The sequence below is a fragment of the Oreochromis niloticus genome, linkage group LG2 (genome assembly GCF_001858045.2).
Source record: "Oreochromis niloticus isolate F11D_XX linkage group LG2, O_niloticus_UMD_NMBU, whole genome shotgun sequence".
NCBI classification, from domain to species: Eukaryota; Metazoa; Chordata; class Actinopteri; order Cichliformes; family Cichlidae; genus Oreochromis; species Oreochromis niloticus.
The window spans coordinates 21,453,145-21,481,094 of NC_031966.2; the positions used below are offsets into that span (position 1 = coordinate 21,453,145).

General features: G+C 38.5%; 1 protein-coding gene across 1 annotated transcript in view; it reads right to left on the bottom strand.

The window, feature by feature from the left end:
- mid2 (midline 2) overlaps positions 1–20,450 on the bottom strand; it is a 151,101-nt gene extending 130,651 nt beyond the window's left edge. Inside the window, exon 1 of the mRNA XM_005467574.3 lies at positions 19,987–20,450. The gene's annotated coding sequence lies outside the window, so the exon portion shown is untranslated. The remainder of the gene's footprint in view (positions 1–19,986) is intronic.
- Between the last annotated feature and the right edge of the window lie 7,500 nt (positions 20,451–27,950).

Below are 27,950 nucleotides of genomic sequence, written 5' to 3' on the forward strand. Positions count from 1 at the left end.
AGAGATTTGCATTGTTCGCATTTGCAGCTGTAAAATCTGCAAGACCTGCTGCTATGATATCAACATGATCCTGAATCTCTGAGGAATGTTTCCATGTTGAATCCATACAACTAAGAGTTAAGGCAGTTCTAAAGGCAAAATATGGTCCAACCTGATGAAATGGCCAGCGAATGTATATATATTTAATTTGGGGGATGCTGTTTTTGTTAGAAAACATGCCTACTGAACCACTCCACGAGGTGATATATGAGGTGATATTTCCTTGTTAAGAGTAGAAAAGTTGCTATGTCATACTTTCCTCCAAGGCCTTCCCCAATTCCCCTATCTTTATATAATCGCTTCGCTGGCAACTTAACTGTAAGACAACTTAAAGTCTGCAGCTGCTTCAGGCAGTTTCCTAATAGCCATCTTAATAAACCGCTTAACCATCAAGCCTGTCTATTACTACTCTTTTCTGGGAAAAAAAAAAAAAAATCAATAACTGTTTTTTTTCTTTTGGCAACAGAAATAGAAGAGAGAGGATATAACCCGTCCTTGTATTGTTGTGTCAGTTTTTATGGCCTTGTTCAGGCTTACTGAATATTATAAGTCTATACACACACACACACACACATGCAGGCACAAACATACACACACTGCCAGGCAACTCTCTTGACAATGAAGTGTTCTAATTAGCGTGGGTAAACAGTGGAGTTGAACAGTGTGCTTGTTTAAAACTAACAGAGCTTCCTCTGTGATTGATTTGTTAGCTCTGTTTGAGAAAAGGTCACTAAGAGGCAAATCCCAACATGTTTAGCAAGTAGAGGGGGAATTGCCAGCAGAAAAGCAGCGAGTCAATCAAAAAATATGGACAACATATTGTAAATAACAAAACACTGTAACTGATTTCTGGCTGAGGTCTGTTTGGTGGAACACTGATTCCACTCGTATGTATACTGTAGGTTTTACATTATGAGAAATCCTCAAGGTTATATATGCAAACACAGCCTCATCCGCTACATAGGAAATTTATATAATTAAACTAAACTGTCTGTTGTGGTTATATGTAAGTAGCAAGTAAAAACCAGTGCATATTTCTATTTGGCACATGGTTAATGATTAATATTCTACAGTGTTGAAAACCCTAATAATGAACCGTTATAATAATAACACACATAGGCCATCCATTCAATAAGTGATGCTAGAGAAAGGTCAGGAGTCTACATTCTTTGAAACCCATGGCTGTTTAGAGAAAGTTTCACAGCTGTTGAGAAAGTAGTCTGGACTGAATCTGAAAGAGCTGCACAATATTTAGCCAAACATGACAGATTATCTAAACTTAAATGCAAGATAAGGCCACGTTCAGCTTGTACAGCTGGCTTTAGTAATAACCAGATAGGAACAGACACTGACTGCACAGAGAGCATTTTAAGATCTGTATGTCAATTGTATAATTCAGTCTTTTCAGATTATTGAAAGAAACTTTACACCATAGATGTGGATCTGCAGTTCTGCTCAAAGCTGAAAGAGATTTTCATCCTGAGAAAAGTATTGGTCACCCATAACAACTCTTGCAATCTTTAGTTCTTTGGTTAGAGCATTTGCTGCCTCTGCACACTATTTTTTGCTTGAATAAGTCAGTTGAAATATACTGCTGCAAGTGCTTTATCAGGTTTGTGGTGCTGAAGCTTCAAACACTTCAATCGCTTTCAATTCCCAACTATTTTTGATGCCGTATTCTTCCTTTATCTTTCATCAAACAGAAAATACAACTAATTTTGATGAGTTTTGTCGAGTTAATATTGGGTGACAGTTATTGTGGGAATTGGGTTTAGTGCTTTTCAATATGTCGTCTTGATGGCAGGTCACATGTTACATGTTTAACAAGACTAAAATACCAATATCCAAGACGTGACTTGTCTGCAATCCCGAACAGTAGTATAACTTTAAAAAGTATGACACAAACATTTGCCTTCACGCTGTACACATTTCTAATAGCCCGTTTCCACGAGTACCTACTCGGCACAGCTTCACTTGGTTTTTTGGGTTTTCCATTAGGTGGTAGCATCTGGACACTCAATGAGTCATGAGAGCGTCTCCTTCATGAAATTCATCACCGCCATTTTTGAAACCTGGCAACGAGGGAAATGGCTACATAAAACACTGCGGTCCCCCATTCTGACAAAAAGCCCCGAGCCGCAGGTATACCTCTTTTGTTGTGGCATTGCTGATGCATACAAATGATGTCACAGGACTTTCGGGCACACTATTTAAGCGACCCTTGCCCAGCGTAACGGAAGTCTTGACCCTATATTGTCAGCATGATTGTCATACATCAGTAGGAATTACACACAGATACTTTACATATACAAAGTCACACAGTTTGAGATTTGACTGAAACATGCTGCAGGCTGACTTTGTATATCAAAATGTTGACCACAGAGTATGTGTCAGCATTAACTAATATAACATTAAAAAAATTCAATTTTTTCACAGAAGATACATTTTTCTGAAATTATATTGAAGCGCATAGTTCTCCACTAGAGCAGTAACATCTTAGGCAGGCACCGTTTTCTGGCATATTGACGCCAGGATACTTAAAGCTGCCTCTGAACAGGGTCAGCTAGATCGCATTGATTTTTATTGAGGGGATCAATATGGAGAGAGAAGAAGGAAGTGAGAGGGGCAAAAAAAATGAAAGAATAAAGACTGAGGAGTGTAGGAATCAAAATGAAATGTATACATGCAAAAATATATACATATATATAGAAGGAGAACAGAGGTAAATGAATGGTAGGCTAATCCCAAACATGGAACAGATTTAAGTACACGGCATGAAATGCACAGAGCTGTTAAGAGAGGAACACTCTGTATATTTGCTCACGATTAGTTACAGCAAACACTCCACACACGCTAAACATCTATACAACCTTCTTTTCGTTAATCTCATCCTCTCATGTATACAGGCGCAAACATGTTTATAAGAGTCCTGCAGCTCTTCTTCAAACAGTTGTAGTAACTCCATTAATTAAGTGCATGTACTGCTACTTGAAAGTCCTGCACAAGTTCAGGTACTGCACTGAAAGCAAAAACAGGCGTTTACCCTGAGATTACAGCCACAAATGCACACAAACAGTTAAAGAATCCATTCTCATCTTCATAACATGAAAATCTTTTCTAATCGGTCTGTTTGCATGACACAATACAATTTTGTTAATATTTTTTGTATATGAAAGTAAGAAAGTGAATGAGGGAGAAAGATTTCTCAGGGATTACATATCCATAGTGCCATCTAGTGTTTCCTGGAAAAACACACACAAACACACACAAGATTCTAGCTGTGATTATGCACATCATTACTGAGAGTGACATAAAATAAACTATCCTTAATGGCAGCCTTTTATTTTAGGTCTTTGTAGGGTGTTCTTTTACCCTTCCTCATTGAAACAAATGTGTGTGTTATGTGATAAAATTCCACTTAAATGTAGCTACAGGCAAAGCAGATGAACAGGCAACTATTGCAGAATAGGTTTGAGAAACAGCTGTGATGACTTTAAATAGGCAGAGCCATCAGCAGTTCTCATTAGAAGCAAGTAACACATTAAAATAAATAATTAACAACACATTACTAAAATGATTAATTACATAATACATTATGACCCAAGTAATACATCTGTGACATCTGCAATTATGCCCTCTTATTTGATCCCTGTGTAGTCATGATAATTACGCAGATAACGTATTACAGTTTTGTTTAAATATTTAAAACTGTCTGCCTGATTCATCACAAAAGAAGAAACCAGGATCATAGCAGTTAATTCTGCTCATGATCTATCGCAGTTGATGGGTTGTTTGAAGTACAGCACGAAAGTTATGTTTTCTTGTGACTGGTTGGCTGCACAAACTAATGTGAATTTAAATCCACTGAGAAGTCAGGGATGCTTGCAAACATTCATATCCAGGACAAATTTCGCTAAACTCTGATAAAAAATAGGTCTTTAGGGCTCTGGAAGCTGTGGCTCAAAAGGTAAAGTGGGTTGTCTACAAATCGGAAGGTCGGATATTGATTACCCGGCTCCTCCAGTCTGCACGTCGATGTATCCTTGGGCAAGATACTGAACCCCAAGTTGCCTCCAACACGTGTGTGAGTGAAAATTAGGTAAAACAATTAGATATGAAAAAAAAGTACTAGTATGGATTTGTGTCTAATTGGATAAATGAGGCTTAAAAAAGTGGTTTGAGTGCTCAGTTAGAGCAGAAAAGTGCTATGTAAGTACCAGTTCACCCATCCATCCAGCCATCCAATAATCTAAGAGGAGTAACAATTCATGTGAAAATGGAAAATGACACATTTGAGTTTGACCTTGGGTGCAATTTGGATGAAGATCTATGGGATGATCATCTGATCAGTACTTTACTGTAGCCATTATTGTGAACTGGTGGGATGGATGGGTAGATGGACAGACTGAAGCTCATCAGTCCTTCGGCCAGATGAGCTAAAACTGTCGAGATGCCTCACCAGTAGGTAAAATGGTAAATGGCCTGTATTTATATAGCGCTTTACTAGTCCCTAAGGACCCCAAAGCGCTTTACATATCCAGTCATCCACCCATTCACACACACATTCACACACACATTCACACAGGTGCAAATTTTGAAAGCTTTGTTCAACCTGCTGTAGGTTTCATGATGGCAGCAGCTGTAGAGGCATTTAGCTAACTATGGAGTGACTCTACAGTAAATGTCATTTCAAATATGCACAGAAATCCCTCACTGTTACGTCCAAGTAAAATATCCCAAGCGACATTAGACAGACAATGAATTTATTATGAATTTATTTTCTACACTTATTCAATTTGATTGAACTATTTTCTCTGCATTGCAGAATTTTTTTCAACTGAATTTTTCAACCCATCAAACTACATTTTGGAGTGATCAATAGCCATGAATAGTTTATTTTCTCAGAGACCGCACACATACACAAATGTACAGAGTAAATGCATTAAAATGCAAACTACTGTGTGCGTTAAACAGAAGCATAATCACCTTACCCATGGCAGGTAAATAAAATAAATAATAGAGAGAAATAAATAAAAACTCTCCATTTTATGGTGTAGTCCCCTGCAGTATTAAATAGCAGTGATGTAGGAGCTGCTGTTGCTGGTGAAATTCAATACAGTCTGGCTGGCAGGAGTCATGTCCTGAGAAATCCATTATGAAACAGACCTCTTCTTTAGAGAACAAAGGCCACAGCTTTACATTTCTATGCATGTGTACACACTGTAACAGCAGCAAAGGGCACTGGTTTTATGGGGGCACCCACTGGGTACCAAACGGTCCCTTACTCCTCAACACCCCCCATCTGTCTTCCTATCACAGTTGTTCCTGTTCATCTCCTTCTCCATCTGTTTCATCCCTCTTCTGTCTTGCAGGCTCTTAGGTGTCTACCTCCACTCTATTTCCTCATATTGCCAAGTATTTGAGGGTTTTTTCCCTTGTTCTAGTAATTTCTTATTTAAAGTATGTTGCCTGGAAAATATATTGTATGTAAAATATATGGAAAAAGGTCCTTAAGAGGTAATCAAGTAACCATCCAGTCAAAATCTACAGATATTTTAAGTTGACTTTTTGTCTAATTTATAGATTATTTATATTATTAGTACTATTTATGATAGTACCTTTCATGATTTATTAATTCTAAGCTTTTCATATCACGCACTAGTATAAATGCAGGCTTGCAACCTTATGTCACAAATAGTACAAAGTGAACTAACTACATGAACTAATAATAACAATAATAACTGGCTGCCCACTTTATGAAGTGGAACCCAAAATGGGTCACATATGTTTGTGGTGTGTCTCTGTATGTCTGCGAGCAAGAGAGACACTGCAATTTGTTTCTCTAGATTAAAAAAACCCCTCCCATCTGACTGTGGCTGATTTTTTTGTTTTTGCTGCATGCTCCAAGCCATTTTATGTACTTCCTTTCCCGTCCTTGTGCAGTTTCCTAGAGAATCTTAAAAGAGATTTCAAAAACGCCATTAATTATTAGCATCTCCCTTGTCAGCAAAGTTCAGAGTGAGAGATGGAGAATAGGCCTACTTCTTGGCAAACATAAAAACATGTCCCTAATTCAAGAATAAAAGTAACTCCCAACATCAGAGGATATTTGAAGCTGTCACTGCTAGACACAGAGGCGAAAAAAAAAAAAAAGAAATAGAAGAAAACATGCTTGAAAAACAGGCCAGTGAGGAAATGTGTGAAAATATTATCTTAATATAACATCAAATTTTCATATGGAGAGGAAAGCTGCAAAAAACATCAAGCTGTTATAGGACAGGCATATAGTAGGAGGGAAATCTGTTTTGATCCACGCAAGTTGATTCATCTTTTTTGCTTAAGGTGTTTTTTTATTAAAGCGATAAAAATTCAGTAAAGCACGAATACAGCTGGCTAAATGCAATTAATCCCCAACATACCCCTTTCACTTTCACTGCAATATTTAGTAATTAATCAAGACTCATTTACGACACAAACATATAAATACATGCAATAGTATCACAAAGAAAAAAAATGTAATAAACTCTGCAAAAATGATTCAAACATTAAAAGAGAGACTGGGCGCAGTTGCAACACACTTGATTGCTCAAAGCTAAAACCAGGTAGAATGATTACACTCACTCTGCACATGCTTATTAGCATTCTCCCAATAAAGATGTCAAAGATGTGCAAAATAACTTCACAGCTGAAAAAAATTTCAAGGACAAAACTGATTCCAATAGAAGAAAGCTACTTTTTGGATATACCATATTTTTATTCTGCCGCCTAAAGTTTAGATGAATGTGAAAATTACATAATTTAAAATGAAAAAATACATCTTTTTGTGCAAAATAGTGTGTTTTATATGTGTTAAAACATATTGTATCACACATTATGCCATATAAATAAATAGATTTCTCTTCTCTTCCATTTAAATACATGTATAAATATGACCTTCGCATCTCATTGTATTGTTCTGTTGTAATATTTTAACATCAGTTAATAGCCATATGCTATACTAACATAAGTTAAGTAAGAAACTGTTTTTGACTTATAGCATATGTCACATCTGTGTCACTGAGCTATGAAGGAAAATGTGAAAAATAATGCCCATGGTCTCACCTACTAAGAAAAACATAAAGAAAAATATATAGTAACATGACATTTCAGCAGCACATGTTCTTCGAAGCCAAAGGAAGTAAGAGCTTAAAGGCAGCTTAAAGGTCAAATTTCTTCTTCCATTTAAGCAGTATAATGTCTTATGAAGGAGATACAAAAGCTACCACATGTGTGGTGAATAAATTGAAAATATTTTTGAACCACTTAGAAAAATGTAATTGCAGCAATAGGTTGTATGGATAGTAACATGTTAAAATGTTTTAAAATACTTAATGACACAAACTGCTATGTTTTAGAAACCTAAACCTAAACTTTCCTGTAGACCAGATCATGTAAAACCTTCAACTGTATAATGGTATGACTTATTCACAGATAAGAAGATAAAACTGTATGTCAAGGCTTGCAAACGCTATAATTTAAATACAAAAATGTAGCATCTCACTGAACACTGTGGAACATAGATTAATTATGAAAGACTGATTCATAATTAGAGCCTGACTGATATAATAGTTAGCCAATTTTTTTTTATATTAGATATTTGCTGATGCATCTGCATTGGTATTTATGAATGCTGATAAATAAAAAAAAAAAGAAAAACTAACAAAAAGATGGGAAAAAACCCCTAAAAACACGCTATAAATGTTGACAACTTACCTGCTAACAACACGTTTCGAACGCCACAAACACAACAACCAGCTTATTCAAGCAGTCGGGCAGAGTGTAAAAGAGAAATCCATTATTGTGATAATACAACTACACATAGCAAATTTTAGCGAAATTTGTTTATGTTCTTCGTGTTTGAAAGACGAAATATCGGTTGCTATGTATTGGATTTTTAAGTCACCAAATTTTGATATTACTCTTAACGTTCCTATATCAGTCGGACTAAATTATCCATCTAAATTATTCGCAAACAGTTACTCATTTTGCCCCATAGGGATATACAACATAACTTTAATAGAAAACACACATTAAGCACATGGGCTACTCATCTTTTGCCTCTATTGCGTCTGAAGTCAGGTACTGTTTCTTTCCTCATTTTTAGTTTTAGTCTTATTATCAAGCATTACCTATGGTCAGCTGGTTGAAGCCTTTGAAAAGCTACATAGCAAAGGAAATGATCAGTGTGTTTACGCGGGGGAATTCTGCTCTTAAACGTGAGCACTTTTAGTTAATCGCTTTTCCAAAGTTAATTAATTTAGGCGAATTGATTCCTAGCTCCTGGCGTGGTGTCTGGTACAAAATGCTGCTCTTTTGCTAATTAATTTAAAGTAAAGTCAACATTTAAAAAAAAACAAAAAAAACATGGTTCAACATGAACAATCAATTCTCTGACATTAGTAGAGAATTGGTTGTCTTGCATAAGACGAGTTAGACGATGAAACAGGAGAAACAGCCTGCCTGTCTTTATTTAAAAGGTAACAAAATCTAACTAGCAAGCTATTGAGTGGAAGGTTCCCTGATGCTTTAAATAACATAACAGCACAAACTGTTTTAACACAGATGTCTTTTTAAATGTTCAGAGTTCATTTTAATTGGCTGATTGATTGATTGACCAACTGACCGAACATCTCCATTCTGACAAAGGTTCAAATGTCGTGTTTTGCTGTTTGCTCTGGTTTTCCAGTCTTGGGATGGGACAGCGGTATTTAGTATGAGATACATAAGAGATAAAAACTTTTTAATGACTCCCAGGGAGCAAATATTAGTCAGCTGCAAAAGCACTAATGCAGTATGACCACTGGGAAAAGAAATGGAAGATGTCTTTATGCATGGCACCTCCCAAGTGAAGCCTTGTGATTCCATGACAAATGTTTCACCATCACACTGCTTCTGTCCCACAGTTAACATGCAAAGTAGCAAGGATCTAATTACAAGGCAGAAATACTATATGCCACGCTCGATTTGAAGGCACAGGCAAGATCCCTTGGGAAGGACAAGAGAAACTAAGGCTCAATATGCTGTCGACATCGCTTACAAACGCTGTCATTCTGAGGAGATTAGATTCCCTGTCCAGAATAACTACTGACTTGATGCACTATTAGGAGGATCATTGTGTTCTTCTGTTTAAATTCTGTATGGAGCTTCAATGATGTTAAATTTTGTGGACATTACAGTTTATTGTTGTTGTTGTATGTGAACGCTGGGTTATAACCACATGAGCATACACACAAAATGATAAGTAAGTGAATAAATGATATTTAAGCACCTTTGACTGACCAATCAATCAAAAATGTGTTATAATTGCAATTTATCCAAGCTATACAAAATAAATGTAACTGTGTTACAACCAGAATAATGAGGCAATCACATAAGTACAAACCTGTCAGTTGGTGATGTAATGTTCATTAAAACAGAGTAAAAAGTGTCTTAGATCTGCTCAGACAGCCTTCTTTTGAAAAAAAGAAAAGAAAAAAAGAAATCAGTTCAAAGTACTCGGAGCAATGTTTGGGAAAAAAAAATCCAAACCTTTTCTTCTCTCTGCCTGCAGGAGAGAGAAGAACGGGACTATAAAATCTACTGGGATATCAAAGAATATCACAAAGAAAATAGCCTTTAACCAATCCACTTGGGTCTCTTAACTCAAAAGTGAATGCGTTAAGGGTGCGATTATGAAGTCACACAGGCAGTGGTGCTGTGATAAAATTTTTACATAAAGCCTCTAGTTCATTATCTCGACCCATTCAAACACAATCAGCAGCACTATGGTTTCACATCTCAGCACATATGAAAGAGTGACAACACCCAGGACCTATTCAATATGTTTCACAGCATTTCTGTGATAACCAAACAGACAAACAAACTGGCAGAATTCAAACATGTGTGTGTGTGTGTGTTTTCAATCTTAGATCACATCCTAAACACAGCCACAGAATGCCGGGGGTTGTGGTGGAGATGCGTTGGGGAGAATGGGCTGCCGGCCTATTCCCAGGAATCTCAGATTGTGTGGGTTATGTGAGTTTGCTTTTGTTGGGGTTTTCTAAGGATAGGTTTCCTCTCTCCTCAGCTGAGGAATTTAACCAAAGGATCTGAAAAAGCCATGATGTAACAGTAAGTCTTTATTTTCTGTGTGAAAAAGCAAGTGGTGATGGTGGAAAAGGGCAATGATGCTAGAAGCACTAGATCCTCCAGAACCTTTTTTTTAAAAAGTACATAGTGCTTAAATTACTCAAATAAATCAGAGTTCTAAAGTTTCTTGAGTTTTATTTCCAGTATTGTGCAATAAACTTTTGTACATCTACACTTTTCATTGACTTCGCTGTAGCTTTTTTTTTGTCAAAAAGGTCAACGCCTTTTCAGAACCAGAGCTTTCTTAAAATAAATGCGATAAGCTGAGTATTACAGCCCTTGAGTACTATTGAGTTTTATGGAGTTACTGTATCTGACTCATGATCATATGAACCTGTGGCTCACATATACGGCCTTCAGCACTTTCAAGTGTGTCTTACAGTGTCTTAGATTGTGTTGTAAGTATCAGTGCCAACAGATATCTAGTGGCAGTACCAACAGTAGAATTACAGGATTCTCAATATCCAATTTGATAGCACGGCAAAAAAGAAACCAAAAGAGCTCCAACAATATTACCCCACAAACTTTAACCTGAACCTTTATTAAAAGTTATTTTAAATCACTGACATGGTGGCTGACTGTTTGTGTAAAATGTTAACATTTTATTTTATCGACGGGACTCATTCTGAAATATCAGGATGGTTGCTGAATAATTTAAATGACTACTATGTGGTATAATATTAGTAAAAATACATTAGCTTAAGCATTTACATAACATTAGTCACTTTAAACGCTTTAATTGATGGAACATAGTTGATTTTACTATGGCAGTGACAGCTGTGTTAAAAAAAAGTGATGTGTATTTCAGGATAGCAACACAAAGTACTTCCATTATCCACTCTTACTGCCATACTTATCAACACGCTGGGGTGGAGGTATCGCAGCACATTCACTAGTTAGGTTTTTTTCTTTTGCTTGTGACTCACTGCATTTATTCCATTTTTGATGACGTGAAAAATCTTTGTCCCCATTTAGCAGTACAAGAGACTGACAACCCATCCAGGGTGTACCCTACCCTTTGCCATATGACAGATGGGATAGGCTCCAGCCTCCCTCCATGAACCCAAACTGGTACTTAAGAAAATGAATGGGTGGATGGATTTATGCAACTATAACCATGCAAGTTTAATTATTTGCTTAAGTGGTGTGCAGAGTAAACAAATTTCAAGTTTTTCACTGTAATTATTCCTCAACAAAACCATAACCATACAACACAAGCCACCACTTTGTTAATATAAATTTAAAACACAGGTTGATTAGAGCCACAGGCCCCTCTCCCCGGTTATTCAGATTTCAGGTGAAATAGTTGATGCCGTTAAGCAATTAAAAGGGTTTCTGAAAAAACAAGCAGACAAACAAACCAAAAAATGTGACCTTCTAATTTAACACCGCATGCTGGTGACAAATTATTTCTTCAATCTACAAACCTAAAAGTTAACATTCTCATCAACACAGCAGACGAGCAACGGATAATCTAGCTGGAAACTGGCAGCGACGTGCGAAGAACGAAGATGGCCTGCGAGGAGATGATTACAAACTACAAAGGAAAGATTTAGATCATATTTGTAGCCAGGGTGTGTGTATGTGTATCGAAGAAATCTGAATAAGACAGAGACGCACGCAGTAATTGGGAATGACAGACGGGAGGAGAAGACAGAAAGAGAGAAGGAGAGAGAGGAGCGGGAGGAAGTAGCGTGTAAGCGTATGCATGCATGTACATGGAAATCCTTACATTGCACTTTGGCAGCAGAGGTCGGGAAGACAGTGAGAGGTTAGGAGTAATTCATCACGGTGAATTCAGCAAAGCCCTACCCTCCAGATCCCCCACTGCTTTTTATAAGTAAAACAAGTGGCGACAGAGGACGGCCAGAGGTCGCTGTCATCTTCAGTGTAAACTACTGCAGCCTGTATACCCAACCGAAATCCATTAATAAAGTATGTGATCATTAATACATGTAATACTGCTACTGAATAGCAAAGTAAGTCAAGAACAATTAAAAATGAATAGCTTTTTATGTGTCTGGAGATGGAGTGTATGTTGACATTTATATATGCGGTATTCACAAATTCACGTTCACTGAAGATGGATAAAAATTCGATGATGTTTTATACAGCGTGGCTAAACTGAAGGTTCATTCCAAATCATTGCTCTTCACTATCAGCAGAAAATCTCTTTCTGAATAATAGTTTTCTTTAACGGATTTAAATATGAAGCTAAAAAATGACACTTGGTTACAAAGCTGTTGTGTTTCTTGGGAAGGGATAAACTGCAAGTGTGGAATTAAGAAGAAGAAGTTGAGACATAACCTTTTTATTTCTTAGCACAGCTAAGTGTCTGTGTTAAGAATGACTGGCAGCTGTTTTTTCTCCTTTGGTTAAACACAATTTGGATAGGTTAAGATTACCGCAAGCAGGTTGCTGCTGAGCATCACAACATCAGCCAACATCTCTGCCACTGTGTTGGATTACTTAGTTATGCGTAACTTCACCTTCCTGCTCTAAATGCAGTACATGTCACCTCGGTCATGCGATCTTCCTCTACTAAAAACACTCAAGGGGGAGTTGGTTGATAACACTGAGGAGCATGATTGAGTCATTTAGCGGGGTCTGTGCGTGAACAGTAATAATGAACAATAATAATCAAGATGATAAGAATCACAGTCTGATTAAATTTCACATACTGGAATATGTTGAAATTTTACTATATATGTTCTAAATACATTAAAAATAACCAGAATCTTTGGAGGAAGCGAAGTGTTAAACAAACTTAAAAATCATATAAAACTGAAAATATCAGAGAATTTGAAGACATACAAAAGTATTGGATATAAAATAAATATCTAGTAAGGCTCAGGTAAACTTTATCTACACACGACACGCATGCATGTCCAACTTGCATCCACTGTTCACCTTTTCTTTATGTGGCGCTTCCAACAGAACATTGCTTACTAATAATCAAAAAGGGATTTTCTTGCTACTATAAAAATTGGTAGACTAAAGGTTTATAACAGGGGAGTGTATGAACACTTTGCACAGACTGGTTCACCTGCATCCACAGCAAGATGAGCTAGCCCAAGAGAAACGACAACGCCAAAAGATGAGTATATAGAGCTTTGTTCACTGAGAGACACAACCTCACAGAGAGCCCTGCCATAAATAGAGCTGCATAGCAGTGGTCTCAAAAGACAAACAGTGGTCTCCAAACCATCTCCTGGGAAGTAAACACATCCAACCCCTTACGACATACAAGACCGGAAGATGGGAACCACTTTGTATTTACGGCTGATCCCAGGTCTGAGATTTAGGAAAGTAACAGAGGAGCGCGTGCAGACTTGTAGTGTTATTTAACTATCAAAGCACATCAGCAATGCTCGCTCGAGCGTGCATACGGCTGAGTTGCGGTTCCTCTCTAAGGCCATGTAAGCACATGACAAAACGTCAGATTAACTTTATAAATGGATGATAAATTCATCTGTCTTCCACCCTCATCTCCATATCTGCCTGTCTGACCATCTTTATCAGCAACTATATGGGCCCCTCACGTCACTGTTCTCGCTACAGTTCAGTTATCTCCCTATAAGATGGTCTCCCTGTCACTTACTCTCTGGTATGATAGTGAGACAGACATGACATCAAAATCAGCAACCAGCTCTATCAAAGGGTATCGAAAGGTTGAGTTTATATAAAGAGCAAAAAGCAGTAAGTTCAACAGACAGGGAGGCATAAAGGAAGAATGTTAAAAGTAGAATCAGTTCTACTTTTTAGAAATGGCCACTTTTTAAACAGACTGTTCATGCGAATGAAGGAGAAAATAACACCACAGATCCTAGTTTTACTTCCTTTTTATTTGTTAATTTTTACCATTTAAGATGGGACCGTTAAACTTTTGCTGCCTTTTTATCTTAATACAGAGACTAAAGAAAAAACTATTGAATCCTGTGTTGTTTGAAGGCAGTCATCAGCTACCAACAGCTTTTACGGCAGAATGTTTTCTTGCATGCAAGGTTACTCGAGGCATGAGTGGATGCCCTGAATTAATCAATGAGGCTTAAATGTCAATATGAAACCTTTGACCATTCAGTGATTCGTTATTGGGTCTTACGCATGAATGAAGTTTTAGCAATGACTGAAATTCAGTTATGCTTTTTTGCAGATATTCTGTTTCCTCACATGAAAAATAAAAAGTGTCATTCCAGTGCATTTAGGCAGCACTACATCTATGTGCAGTATGCCTACTCTGGAGCTTCACTCTGAAATAGGAAGAGCAGCACTATGTTCTTCTGAATGCACAACACATACGATGACTGCTTTGAACTTTCCTTCCCACTTAACATTTAGAGTGAAATACTGAAAAGGGAAAACATTCCTGACATCACAAGAACCACTGTCAGGCCATGTTGGCACAACATGGGTTAAAAGAGCTTATACAAATGTATTAAGTCCATTCAGCTTGACTGCATATTGTGACTGTCATCAGTGCAAAAAGTGGGGAAAAATCAATTTGCCGCTTCATGATCCAGTTTTGTCTGCCCAATAAATTTTTAGTTTGTATAGCCCGAGAATATCCTTAGATATGAAATATTACAAAGGCTTTACCAGATCACACTTCACGTTAATGCGTTTTTATATAGAGGCAATAACATACTGGCTACAGTACATAATGACTAGAGTGTGAAAGCCGTAGATACTGGATAGCCAACCATGTGTCAGAGCTTTTGCTGTCCCCATTTGGAGGAGGCAGGAGGGAGGATGTGTGTGTATGTGTGTGACTGTGTGGGTGTTTGAGGATAAATGCATGCACATGTGCATGAAGGGCACGGAGAAGGCAGCAGTCTCCCGAAAGAACACTTTATTTGGAAAGAGCCTCCCATGACCTGGCTTGATCTCGTCCCTCGTTTCTTGGGTGGGGGTTGTGCACGCCCATGTGTGTTTGTATGTGAATGCTCAGTGCTGGGGATTTACAGATCTTTGAAATGGCTGTGCCCCTGAGGATAGGACTGCACTCCCACCAGTGGCTCACAGTGCTAATCTGACTGACAGCTTGGTCCAGCTTTCAGCCAACAAAACAGCCCACTGGCAAGGTCCAAATACCTGACTGCTGAGGAATCTGATCTGCCATGAGATGACAGAGGAGAAGCTACTCACCCCTCTGTGTGCCTAAGCAAATGCTCAACCGCCTGTCTCTCTCTCCCTTTCTACCACTTTTTCTGTCTGCTTGTTTGTCAGCACTACACTGCTAGACCTACACATCCTCGGACTCAGCTGGATATGACAGTTTGACAGGCTGTCACAGTTATAAACCAGAAAGGCAGTGGGATGACACTGTCACGGTACCCTTCGGCAAGCATTTAGGAAAAAAACAAAACAAAAACAAAACCTCTTTCAACTTTTGAACCTTCCAAGCTTCATTCTTCAAATATGCATTATTCGATATTTTTTGGTTTAAAGAACTAGTCATCAAAACCAGTATTTTAATGGAAAGCACTTTATGACTTCACTTAAGGCTTGATCTGTTTGGACACTGACGATAAGGCTTCTGTTACCGCACATATTCACCAATAAGGCAAAGCTACAAAAAAAACTCCTGCCACGTCAGTTAAAAACACCCCCACAAGCCATCTGTCTTGTTTCTTTTCTCCTTCAGGGGCAAACTGAGAGCTTATTTAGCTAAGATGCCCACTCATCAATCAGCGAGGCTTTTCCATAAGCCATCCAGCACAGCTTGAACTGGAGGACCCTCATAATTGAATATTAAACCCCCGATGAGTAGCAAGGCAAACTGTGATGTTGACTGGAGGCTGTAGTGTTCTGTTGCCGTTGTGTTGGCAGAGATACCTGTGGTGCTGTTCAGTGTAGCGTCAGTTGCATCCTGCCTACCCGAGGTTATTCTGTCACACTGTCACAATTTCCATCTTTTGGATAAGAAAAGTGTCTACAGACAAACATCCAAACTCGCACAGGGGACCACAGATGCAAGCAGGCATGAATCTATTTGGCACGCAAATATGTAAACACAGCTGGCTTTTACTCAATAGCAGCACTTGTAAGAAGGCTGCAGAAATTGCCTATTGTTCAGTTAAGACAAGAAGTAAACGTGGCTTTGACTGTTTTTATTTTGGTCTGTATTTACCGTAGCACGCTGAAGGAATCTCTACACAGCTCAAACAGAAGATCAGGGAGCAGCCCACGATTCTGCACTACAAATATAATTGTATTTCTATTAGACCTGAAAGCAAAATAATATTGTGAGATAAGGAGTGAAATCGCAGGGAAATTGCATTTTTCTGGTGTCTTGCCCACATAATCTGACGTATGAAATGGAGGTGGAATGTCACGAAGGGAGGTACTCTTGAAAAGATCAAAATCTGCTTTGCCTGTTATTATAAATTTGGATGTTTTTCAAAAGGAAAATCCTGTCAGCAATGGAGAGAGAAGCAGAAACCTGAGATTTTAGGTCTGTGTGTGCTGAAGTGTTAGATCAATGAAAACCAAGGTGTCTGGAGCGCTTCCACAAACATTTTACATCACATTATCCATGCACTTTTTCCAATTTATCTATAAGAATCGAGTTCACATCAACAGATAATGGGATTAATTGTAGCGAGATTACATTAACATCCTGAGAGTATAACCAGCCGATTAATTTATTTTTGAAATAATCATTATTTCCAACCCAGGTTTGGTTTTTCAGAGATTTAGTCACGCGATATATCTCCAAAATTATCTAATCGCCATATTTCTTTAGAGGCAATATACATGCTGGCTACTACAACACACACAGTTTGCCACAAAAATACACATTAAAAAGCCACCACTTCACAAGAAAGCCTTTTTTCCATGGGAAGCTGGAGCTGCAATCCTCAAACAACTTCAAGCAAAACAACACACCGACTCTCTTGCTGTTAAGACAGTCCCTGTGATAGCCAAGTGGACTCTTAAAGATATGGATTATTCAGACCCATTCAGGCATCAGTGTGTTGACAGACAGACTTCAGTAAAAACATCCCCATGCTGTATATCCTTTCTGCCTAATTGCTCTATGGGGATAAGCTGATTTACATGTACAGAGAACCTCCCTATGCAAACAGTGATTGTGAACAGTAACATTCAAGGGCTGTAGCTGCTGCAGCAGACAAGTGCACAAAACTGGGATTCACGTATCCGCTATTTTCATTCGATTTTCCCGAGCATCAAAGTTTAATACAGTAAATCTAAGAGATACTGCAATATGCAAGCTTACAAAGTTTAGTCAAGGCTTCAGTAATTATGGTAAATGTGGGTTAATTACATCTCTTACATTTTAAAATTGCACCATGGCATGCCATCGGGATTAGCGAGATTAATAATGCTTTCATAATTGTACTTTTATATTATTGCTTCAGGTCAGGTAACATATTTTAACCACTGATGAAGCACAGCATAAAAGAATGTAGACTTGTTTTCATTTATTTAGTTAGAAAAGTGTGGGGAAAAAACGTCTTGATATTCATTTATCTAATGTAATATCACAGATTCTTAAAAAAAACGATATTTGACAAGTCAGCTTTTGATTTTCTGGCTAGTCCGCAATTAGCTACTGGCTGCCAGTAACAGAGTCAAACAGGTACACTACTGTACAGTTGGCATTTACATCTATTCTTGGAAATCGTTGCAGCTGCAACCTCGACAACGAACGCCAACCCTCTTTCACAGTTATAATCATCCCAGCACGTAGAAGCTGACTCCCTGTCTCTTTTACAGAAAAAAAAACTCTGCTATTGTCATCAGTATAATGTCTTAATAATTATCATCTGAGGGTGCAACTCGAGACTCGACTAAGACAAGGGGAGAGAAGCGCAGCGTGGATAGACTAGGAGAGCAAGCAGCACCCCGTGGATGCATGATGAATGAGGGTGTCAGTTGTATTCACCCAACTAGCAGTGCAGTTTCTGAAACTGTCAGTCCCCATGCACTGAGACCTGTCTCATTAACCACAGTGATCATGCATTAACAAGACAGGCAGTAAGAGAGCAGGGAAATAAATCATTTTTATAAGATGGTGAACCACCGTTTTTAAAAAAAATTGTAATAGACATTAAATTTGTTTCACTGGTGATCAGCATGACAAGATATGGCACATTACAGCTCATCATACGGGTTTGTTTTGGTTGTGTATTAGGATTAGAATGGAAATATTTGCATTGCTGGTAATTACTCCAAGTGGATTTTGATAAAGTATTTGTTATTCAATTATGTGAATAATGATGAAGCACTAGGTAACCGTCTCTAACAGTGGGTTCCATTTTCTTACTCCCCACTGTTTTTGGTGTGCTGCATTATTGATAAGGAGCTGACATTTTACACTTTTCTGAAGGCAAAGCCAGAGTCCCTCTACAGTCACCTGCAGCACTGTCTCCACAATAACCAGGCTGACAATCTAATATCACAACAGGGACTCTGCAGGATTCATATTACATTTATTAGCAGGTTTGTGGTGACTACATTGGTTTGTGCCTTCTACTGGACTAGTTTGGCATTTTTATTTAATAACATGGAATTTTCATTACATAAAATTAAAACGCATTTAAGACTTGACAACTGGTGTTCCTGCGATTGTTCAGAAAATCTACTTTTATATGTATTCTGAAAAATCTCCTTTTAATCTCTCTGGGGGGGAAATGAGAAAATGCCTCTCTTCCTGCTGCTTTGGTTGACAGCAGCAGGGCGTGGCTGGGAGTCAGCTCAGGTTAGTCCCTGTTTTCCTACATCAGTCATCCTTAAACTTAAAACCACCTGCCCAGTGTGGTGCAAGTCCCCCTTGTGCTGCTAAAACAGCTGCAACTGATTGAGACATGGGCATGTGTGGAAAAAGCACCAGGACATTAGAAGTGGATCATTTGCCTCCTGCTGGTTTCAGAGTGGAGTCTCAGAGAAGCAGGCTTGTTCTGGGCATCCTGTAAATGCTTTATTGTACTGGGATCTGGCAGTTTGGAGGCCGGGTCAAAACCTCGAGCTCTCTGTCGCATTCCTAGAATCGTTCCTGAACAGTTTTTGTGGTGTGGTGGGGTGCAAGTGTTCCACTGGGGGAGGCTGTTGCCATCTGGGAGCGCCATTGTCATGAAACATGTCTTGTTTTCCAATGTTTAGGTGGGTACATATCAAAAATAACATCCACATAAATGCCAGAAACCAAGATTTCCCAGGAGAGCACATCATTGTAGTTGGATGATGAGTGTCATACGCTTCAGCTGTAGTAGTGGTTTTAATGTTGTGGCTGGTGTTGTGGTACACAATGGCTAAACTGATGAGTTCATAAAGGCTAAAGCATGTTCACCAGTCTTTAAAATAATCCACTCCAAAAGTAAGAGTTCATTCAGAATATTCAACAGCAACATCATCAACAGGAGTGCAGAAATTTTAGCACTCTTAAAAACTTTTGAGAATAAATTTGCAGGCCACTGTGAACATTAAACACATGTATTAAGTCCCTGACCCACCACAGACGTACCAGAGCGCATTTGTTTTTGTTTTTTCTCACCGTCTTTTTCGAAGCAGAATATTAGGCACACATTTACACACGTCTTCATGCTGCATGTTTCTGTACACAGATAAGAGCTCGTCATACACTTACTGTATCGTTTGACATGGATCATTACACTGTTGCAACCCTGGAACCCACAATACTGCACAGCGTGTGCCTTCCACAAACTAACTCATGCTCCTAGCCAGTGTGTGCCCTCTTGTGCATGTTACTCTCGCTATTCCGCCAAAAAAAACACACATAAAGGAAGCACAGCCTACCTCGGCTCGCAGTGACAGCTCCGTACGTCGACTCGTTGCAGGAGATGGCAGCAATGTGATGCTCGCAGTAAAGATCGCGGCTCGTAAGCGCAGAAGTTTTGACAAGTCAGTGAGTCACGGATCACACAAAGAGTGCCAGTTCCTTACTGATCTGTGTAAAGCAAGCCACTGTACAGGGTGTATGACAACGCCCCGAAACAAAAGTGATCCGGTTGATCCTCCGGTGGATCATTACGATTATTAAGGATGTTTCTCTCCAAATTGGATACGCGCACCGGTGCGCTGCCTTTACCTCCCAAAGTGATCCCCAAAGCAAACGTCCCCTAAGGACACGTGATCAACGTACGGGGGACGGGAATAGCTCTCAATTCCCCACACAGTAGCAGCTGGGATCGGTTACACCGCTGCTTTAGTGCCCGTTCAAAGAACCCGAGCTGTGCGCACCCATACTCCTCCTCCTACCATTTTCCCATCCCCTGTGACCTCACGGTGTCGCTGTCATTTGTCTTCACCTTAGCAATTTGGATCTGTTAATATAATACACCTGTCTCCTTGGCCCGTTATTAAGACATTAAATTGCTGTTTAGCTGACATCGCGGTGGCAATTCTTTATTTCCCACAGCAGATATAATTATATGAAAGTTTTCTTATAGATGGTAACTCAAATGTGTGTAGATAAATTATATTTATTAAGATAAAAAATATTTAAATGTTGCTTAATAAAAATGAACAAATTAGAATCACATATGTAGGTTGTACCATTAATCAGTGTAAAATGATATTAACAATAATTTTGTCAGGATAACTCTTTGGGGTTATTCCACAATCCAGACTGTTTTCCTTCTTTTCATACAGACATATACATAATTTGTAATCTAAGTCAGTAATGATGTCACTACTCCCAGGCACCAATCAGAGTTTAACAACTTTTACAACCAAGTGTAAGAGTTGTTAGAGTCATCATTAGCGTTAATTGGTTTGAGAGGCGGTGATAACAGCCATATTTTACATTTCCATATTATTTTTATACCACACCATTTATCGACCGCTCATGTCTTATGGATGGGGGCACTGTCATCCTAGTGGGCGCCACTCCCATCATTTGTCATGATTTATATATATATTCTTCAATCTTAGGGGTCACGTGGACCCAGAAAATGCTCTATAACACACCAGAGCCAACGATTCCTCTCGGTATAAAGGTCGAGGGGTTATTCCTTTGTCACCAGTTTGTAGATTGTTTTTTTCTTCTTCTGAATTCTATTTTTTTTGTGTGTGTTTAATTTAAATAAAATCTTTCATTTCTAAGTCTCATGCTTTAATAACACTGATTTTCAGAGGTTTTTATTGCAAATGAATTCTCAGCTTTTGGTCCTCAAACTGTAATAACTGTAAGAATTATTAAATTTTGATAGTCATAGGCTTTAGTTAGATGTTTGAAGCTGACAGAAGAGTATGATGTTTGCATGGGGATTCAGTGATGAGGGTTTTTTTTTTTTTTTTTTTTTTAGCTAAATAAACATTTAGAAAGCTAGAAAATGTGCTAGCGTTAAAATGTGTACATCATGAGCCTGAAGTTGAAAGGAGCTTCCAATTCTGTAGGTGAGCTAATGTGGGTGTTCTGAAGAGAAACAAGGATTTTTCTGCTGAATTACTGCCTTCAAACAGCTCTCAAATGCAAATGGGATACAGACTGAATGGTGGAAGAACTGCACGGCCGTACAAGTTGCCATGTTAATTAGTTCCTCTGTGACAAGCTCGGTATTCAATAGAGACGAGAAGGACAACTTCATCCTAAGGAGAAAACTGATAGGTAGTCCTTGTTTCTCTGTACCTTCCACCCACGAAAAGCAAAACCAGCACTGGCCCTCTCAGTCTGCTGAGTGGTTGTAAGACAGGTTTTAAAAGCAAAGGGGTGCACAGGACCCCTCACACCTTACACATATGCTTATGGATTAGGTTGATAAACTGTAACTCCAGGTCTCAGCTGGTCCATTGGACTGAATATCAAAGCTCGCAGGTGGATATCTGTGCTGGCATGCAGGCCTGTAAGACTGTTTGTTCGCTTCTGAACATGCTATTGCTGTACAGACAGATTCCAGCTGAAAGTATAAGGTGTATTAGTACACAGTGATAGATGACTTTAACATAGTTGTTACACACACATATAAAATAGATTTTATTTTTCAAGAAATAAATTTTTTATTATCTTTCAGTGTCACCCAGTCTGCAAAGTGACACATTTTCCACATGAGTAAACCTGTCAAAGAAGTACGTTTATCAGTTTAACCTTCTCGAAATGAGGAATAGCTTGTGTGAAATGGCAAACTTTCACATTTCACTTTGGTCTTTTATGACGAATGTCATCTGGCTCAAACAAATAAGTTTGCTATTTTCCTGTTCCAACATCCCACAGCCCCAAAAACAGTCTTATTAGAACTTACACTTTACACTGCAGTGGTTGGCTCATTTTGTATTGTCACAAAAGGCAGGATTTAAAAGTGAAGGATGTCTGTCAATTTCTCTTGCAAGGACACTCATCTCATCCTACATAAAAACCAAACTGACAATGCCCCAAATCCTCCATTGATATGTTCAGAGCCAGCATGTCTTTTGTGATACTAACAATGGGTGCATTGGAACTTATGAACCTACACCTGTGAGCACAAAAAACAGCCTTTAAAGCCACCTTGTGGGGTTTGTGGTCATGGTTAGCATTCTGGATTAATCCTTTTATAAGTGGACATTTTTTGTTTTTTGTTTCGTTTTTGTTTGAAATGTGCATGAAGATCAGAGGCAGACTGTGCGACACTACCATCACTGGTCAAAGGAACACAGAACCAATTCTGCAAAGTTAAAAGAGAAAAACACTGTTTAATGTCCATGGATAGAATACACATGGCACATTTAGACAGGGAAGCTTTGCTAAGTATGTCTGTGTGTAAGTACAGTATGTGAGAAAAGACCAACCAATGACTGAGCAGCAGATGCACTAAAATGTCATCCATCCATCATCCATCCATCCATCCATCCATCCATCCATCCATCCATCCATCCATTTTCATTCACTCTTGGTATGTTTCCAGGTTTAGTATTTTCTGTCATTTCACTGCTTGCTGTGCTTTTGTTTTATGTTTTTTATACTTTTTTTGTATGTTTGCATTATAATTTCTTAAAAGCCAAGCAAATAACAAGGTCAACAAATTAGCTTCAGCAATAAGTGCTACATGAACTGAAACGGTCTGCTTTTATTTGATGAACACTGAGATTTTGTTGATCATTTTCCTCAGGAGTTAGAAAGAAATACTAAAATATACAACAAAAAGGTAGAGAGATTCGTTGGTGAGTCTGGGCCTTCGTTAGAGCTTCACAGTTTGAAATGAAAAAGAAAAATTCTGTCAATACAACATCAGACCTCAGTAATTCTGAACTGTGGAGGTCAATAAAAGTATTTAATAACACACTCAGCTGAAGAATTTTGCATTAGCTCTAAAAAAAATCTCTTCCCTTACAAAGAGATTAACCCAAAACATATTGTTAATCATTACAGGGCTTATGAATAGTTAACTGAAAAGGGATAACCGAGGCTGGGGAAAAGTAATAATTAATGAGGCTGGGTACAGATGGGACACTATGGGATACTTAATTAAGTTTTGGCACTAACAAATGACCCACTTTTAAATTTTTCTGGAGTACACATGGGTTTAATGGTAAAACAAGTAAGATTTCCATGTTTAAATGTTCCATAAAAATAAACAATGTAATCATCATAATTTGAAACCCTTCTGACATCACGTCAAAGGCTTCTGTGTGTTGTGTTGCAGGGATATCTATTGAAGTGAGCATACTAACAGGATAACCTTGGCTCTGTCCTGTCTTGTTATACCGTCATATCTCAAGAGGTGATAGTGAGTCATTGCAGGTGTCTAGTTTGCATTGTGTCAAATGTGAGAGGAATAAGTAGTGCCTCGCAGGTAAAGATGGTGTTTTAGTAGAAGTGTCACATAGACAAGCAACTGATGTATGCAATCTGCCATCGGGGGACACTGCTACAGCACAGGGATCATCAACAACCACCCTGCATGGTGATCTACTAAGAGGATACATATTCACTAATCATGTAGAAGCCTATAGACCTGTGAGCACCAAATCTACAGGTGTCTACATGATGCTGGTGGCAAGGACATCACAAGCCATGTACAAGGAAGTGGAAGCAGAAATGATAATATGGCTAGAGGTCTAGGCTTAAAGGTGCACGGATAAAAAAATCTTAATCAGTCAGTGCTATCTTCTCTTTGGATTATATGTTGAACTACACGAAACTCCAGTGGCGAGATTTTATCGGGGCTGCACCTTTGTTGTCACAGAATAGTGGCTCTGAGATGACTGTATTGATTTTCTATATTGTATATTCATATTTTTTATGTATTGTACCTCTAAAATCAACCATAAGAAATCAAATCATATGAAAGTCTCTACTCAAAGACAGCTTTTGTTAGTTACAAGATAACAAAGAGTATTACAAAAAATAATTATGTTTCTATGATTTTTTTTAAATGTGGGAAGTTGTAATTAATAGCTTTAAGTTTTTTTTAAATACTAGCTGAAAATAAAACAAAATGAACTACATTATTTATCATTTCTAATCAGTACTGCATGCCCTGAGAAGAAAGCAACAAGAACTTCCAAGGACTGCATAATGCTTATTATGTAACTATGCCAGTGACTAAATCTTTGCTCTGCAGTAGTGCATGTACTTAAAGTTTACAAAACATTTCTTTTGTTGAGGAGCTCTGAGGATTTGGCTGTTTTGCTGTGCAACTGTCTGGGATTTTAAGGATCCATATAAATGTAAGTAGCTGCCAGCTGCTGTCTTTCAGCTCACTGACCCCTCGGTTCTCTCACACTGCAGCGCAGCCACAAATAAAATCCTGCAATCATAGTGGATTATGAGGGTCTAAACAGCAAGACGTCAGCTTGCAGGTGGTTGCAGGCTGAGCTTTTACTCTGCAAGGTCTGCTTGAGCCGTTATGTCTCAGCTGTGCTACTCTGTAGATTAGCAGAAGAAAATAAAAAGAAATGAAAAAGACAAAAGCTTTGGTCATCAGTGCATCTCTAACTGTCTGATAAAAATCTGATAAAATGTGTTTAAATACATTATTCAAATAAGAAATTCACCATGCTTAAAAATTAATGAAATAAAAATACATATTTTGTCCATAATAAGATAGAATAATGAACAGAAGGTCAAGGTATTGTAGCCGTGTGATAACACTTGAAATAACTGTGCTTGGATATGTAGTGGAAAACCAGAGACTATGAAAAAAGAAACCACGGATAAAGTTTCAAAGACTGTCTTTGTTTATGGTTATAAAAACCTTTAAAGAGCCTATAAAATCCACAGATTGCCAGTGAGCCAGTATTTTATATGTGTACATTTTCATTTAAAATATTAATAGGATTGTATGTTACACAATGTGTTAACACAAACACTATGAACTCAGCTCCCAACTAAAGATTTCTTTATCCAGCTTGTTATGCTTTGGTTCAAGCAGTCAATCAGCTATTTGCAATGAATAAATCCATATTTCTCATGCGTCAGAAGATGTTACAGTTGCAGAGTGCAGAAAGAACGTAGTAACAATGTTAACAATGTGACACATTACAGGGGAAAAAATAACAATGTTCAATGAAAACCTGCATGCATAAACTACAAAATACGCTCGAACAGCACCAGCAAAAGCTATTATAATTCTAAATATGTTCTCAAAAACAAAGAAAGCCTCTTAATCCAAAGTCAGAACGTTCAGTGGCTAATATTCTGTTGCAGGATGGAAAAGATGCTGCAGCTTTAATCACCCCACCAGATGGCCTTGCTACTTTTTGAGTGCCCATGCAAGTGCAGGGATGGTTGAAAAACAGTGGAGACAGAGATCTGATGCAGGATGCTAGTTTGCGTTGATGCAGTTTGAACGTGTGATGTTTCCAGAGAATACTCTTTGTTATCTTGAGGTAAATATCCTATTAAAATTATATCTTTGTTTATTAATGCCAAAGATTAGCTGTGTCAATGATAATATCTGATCAGATTGAGTGATTCAAGTGTGTACAAATGGCAAGTGATGTGATGACCACAGACAATGCAATGTCAACTAAATTTAGTGATTTGTATTGGTGATAGGTAAAGCTGTTAATGATGTAAAGTGGACACACAGAATAGAACCAGACACAACCAGAGGCTGAAAGGTTCACTAGCAGCCATCTGCTACAAAACAACAGTGGTAGTTATGTGTGGCTGAGACTTATGTGTTGCCATTTCTTATGGGGATATATATATATTTTTTTCCAACTGACCAAGCTTGATTGACTAGCTTTGGAATTCTCTCGAGATCACAACCATGCTATTGGCATGTTTTAGTTGAAACCAGAGACAAATGGTTCATCTGATAGCCTTTGCCTTTAAAGTGCAACTTTTCTTTCCAAGGACAGCAACAATAATCAGCTAACGCATATTGATTTGGCATTTGCTTCTCTGACATAGCAACTGCTCACCAACAGGTTGGAAATATTTGTCCTTTTTTAATAAACTTGGAAGGTCAAGGACGTTGTCATATTAGTCCATTCAAAGCACATTCAAAACATCTATGTCTATGTGTCCCGCTAACTTCAGTTTAAAGTCTGTAATAAGGACTCATATTTTCCATCCTAGTGTAAGTTATTGGTTTGTTTCAGGATTTAAGAAAGAGAACTCTCTCTGCACAAGTTCCAGTATGCGTAAGTGAAAAATGAGAGCCAGCTGGGCACAGCAGTAGGTATGGGGTAGCGCAGTCCCTTTTTAATTCTCAAGTTGATTAAATATCCTGGTCTATTGTGCCATAAAGGCACCTTATTGCAGCCTTGTATGGGCAGAATAAAATTCTGTCCACCTGCAGAAACCTGAGGCGGTGGTCTCATGTCACAGCAGAGTTGAACAGAATATCCAAGCATCTGCTCCTGCCAGCCTAGGAAGCACTGACAGATTAGAAAACCTGGAGGGGTCTCTTATTATCGTGGGGCCTTGTCTATGACAGAATCCTGGTTGGCAGCAGCCCACAAGGTAGTTTTGCCTGAAATTGAATTGGGAAGGATTTAATGGGTTTAAAGGCTTTTGCTCTCAGTGTGATGGAATCAGATAGCGGTGAAAATGCCAGAAAGTTGTGAGAGACAGAAGGTTTGACTGGAGAGAGTGATACGGAAAGAGAAACTGGGCATGGCTGAGGCAAACCAACGGGAAAAAATACATTTCTTAATTAGCTAATGGTGATATTAGATATGTATCATTGTGTTCTCTTTATCTAAAATACCTCAAAGAAAGATATTATTGCCCTAAAATTGTGCGATGGAGGAGAGGAAAGACAAGGTAAGTCTTTGGTACACACATCAAGGTCAAAACACAGCACAAGAATGGCTAGACGCGATATCTGGCCAATTGGCAACTGGGAACAGGAAGCTATATGCATACAAAAGGTAAGCACAAGGGATGCCTGGCCATCCTCTAGCGTGGACATGACTTTCCCTACCTCTCACTCATCTCTCTCTCCTTCCCCTTCCCTTGTGCTTACCTTTTGTATGCATAGCTTCCTGTTCCCATTTGCAAACAGGTTCATCTCCCTGTTCTTCCCCAAACACCGTCTGCTAGTGTGGCAGTAATGCTCAGGCCCGCATTTAACCTCTTACCATTCTTGTGCTGTGTTTTGACCTTGATGTGTATGCCAAAGACTTACCTCGTCTTTCCTCTCCTCCATTGCACAATCCCTCCCTTGTGTGTCAGCTGGTGGCTTTGGTCAGAGTTCTGGCTTTTTGAAATTCCCCTGCCTGCTCACTCTCCCCAGAAATTACTGGAAACTTACCTTTGCAATACTTTCCTGAAAATCCCTGTTGCACATTCCTCATCTTCATAAATAAACCTTTGAACTTTTTCCAGC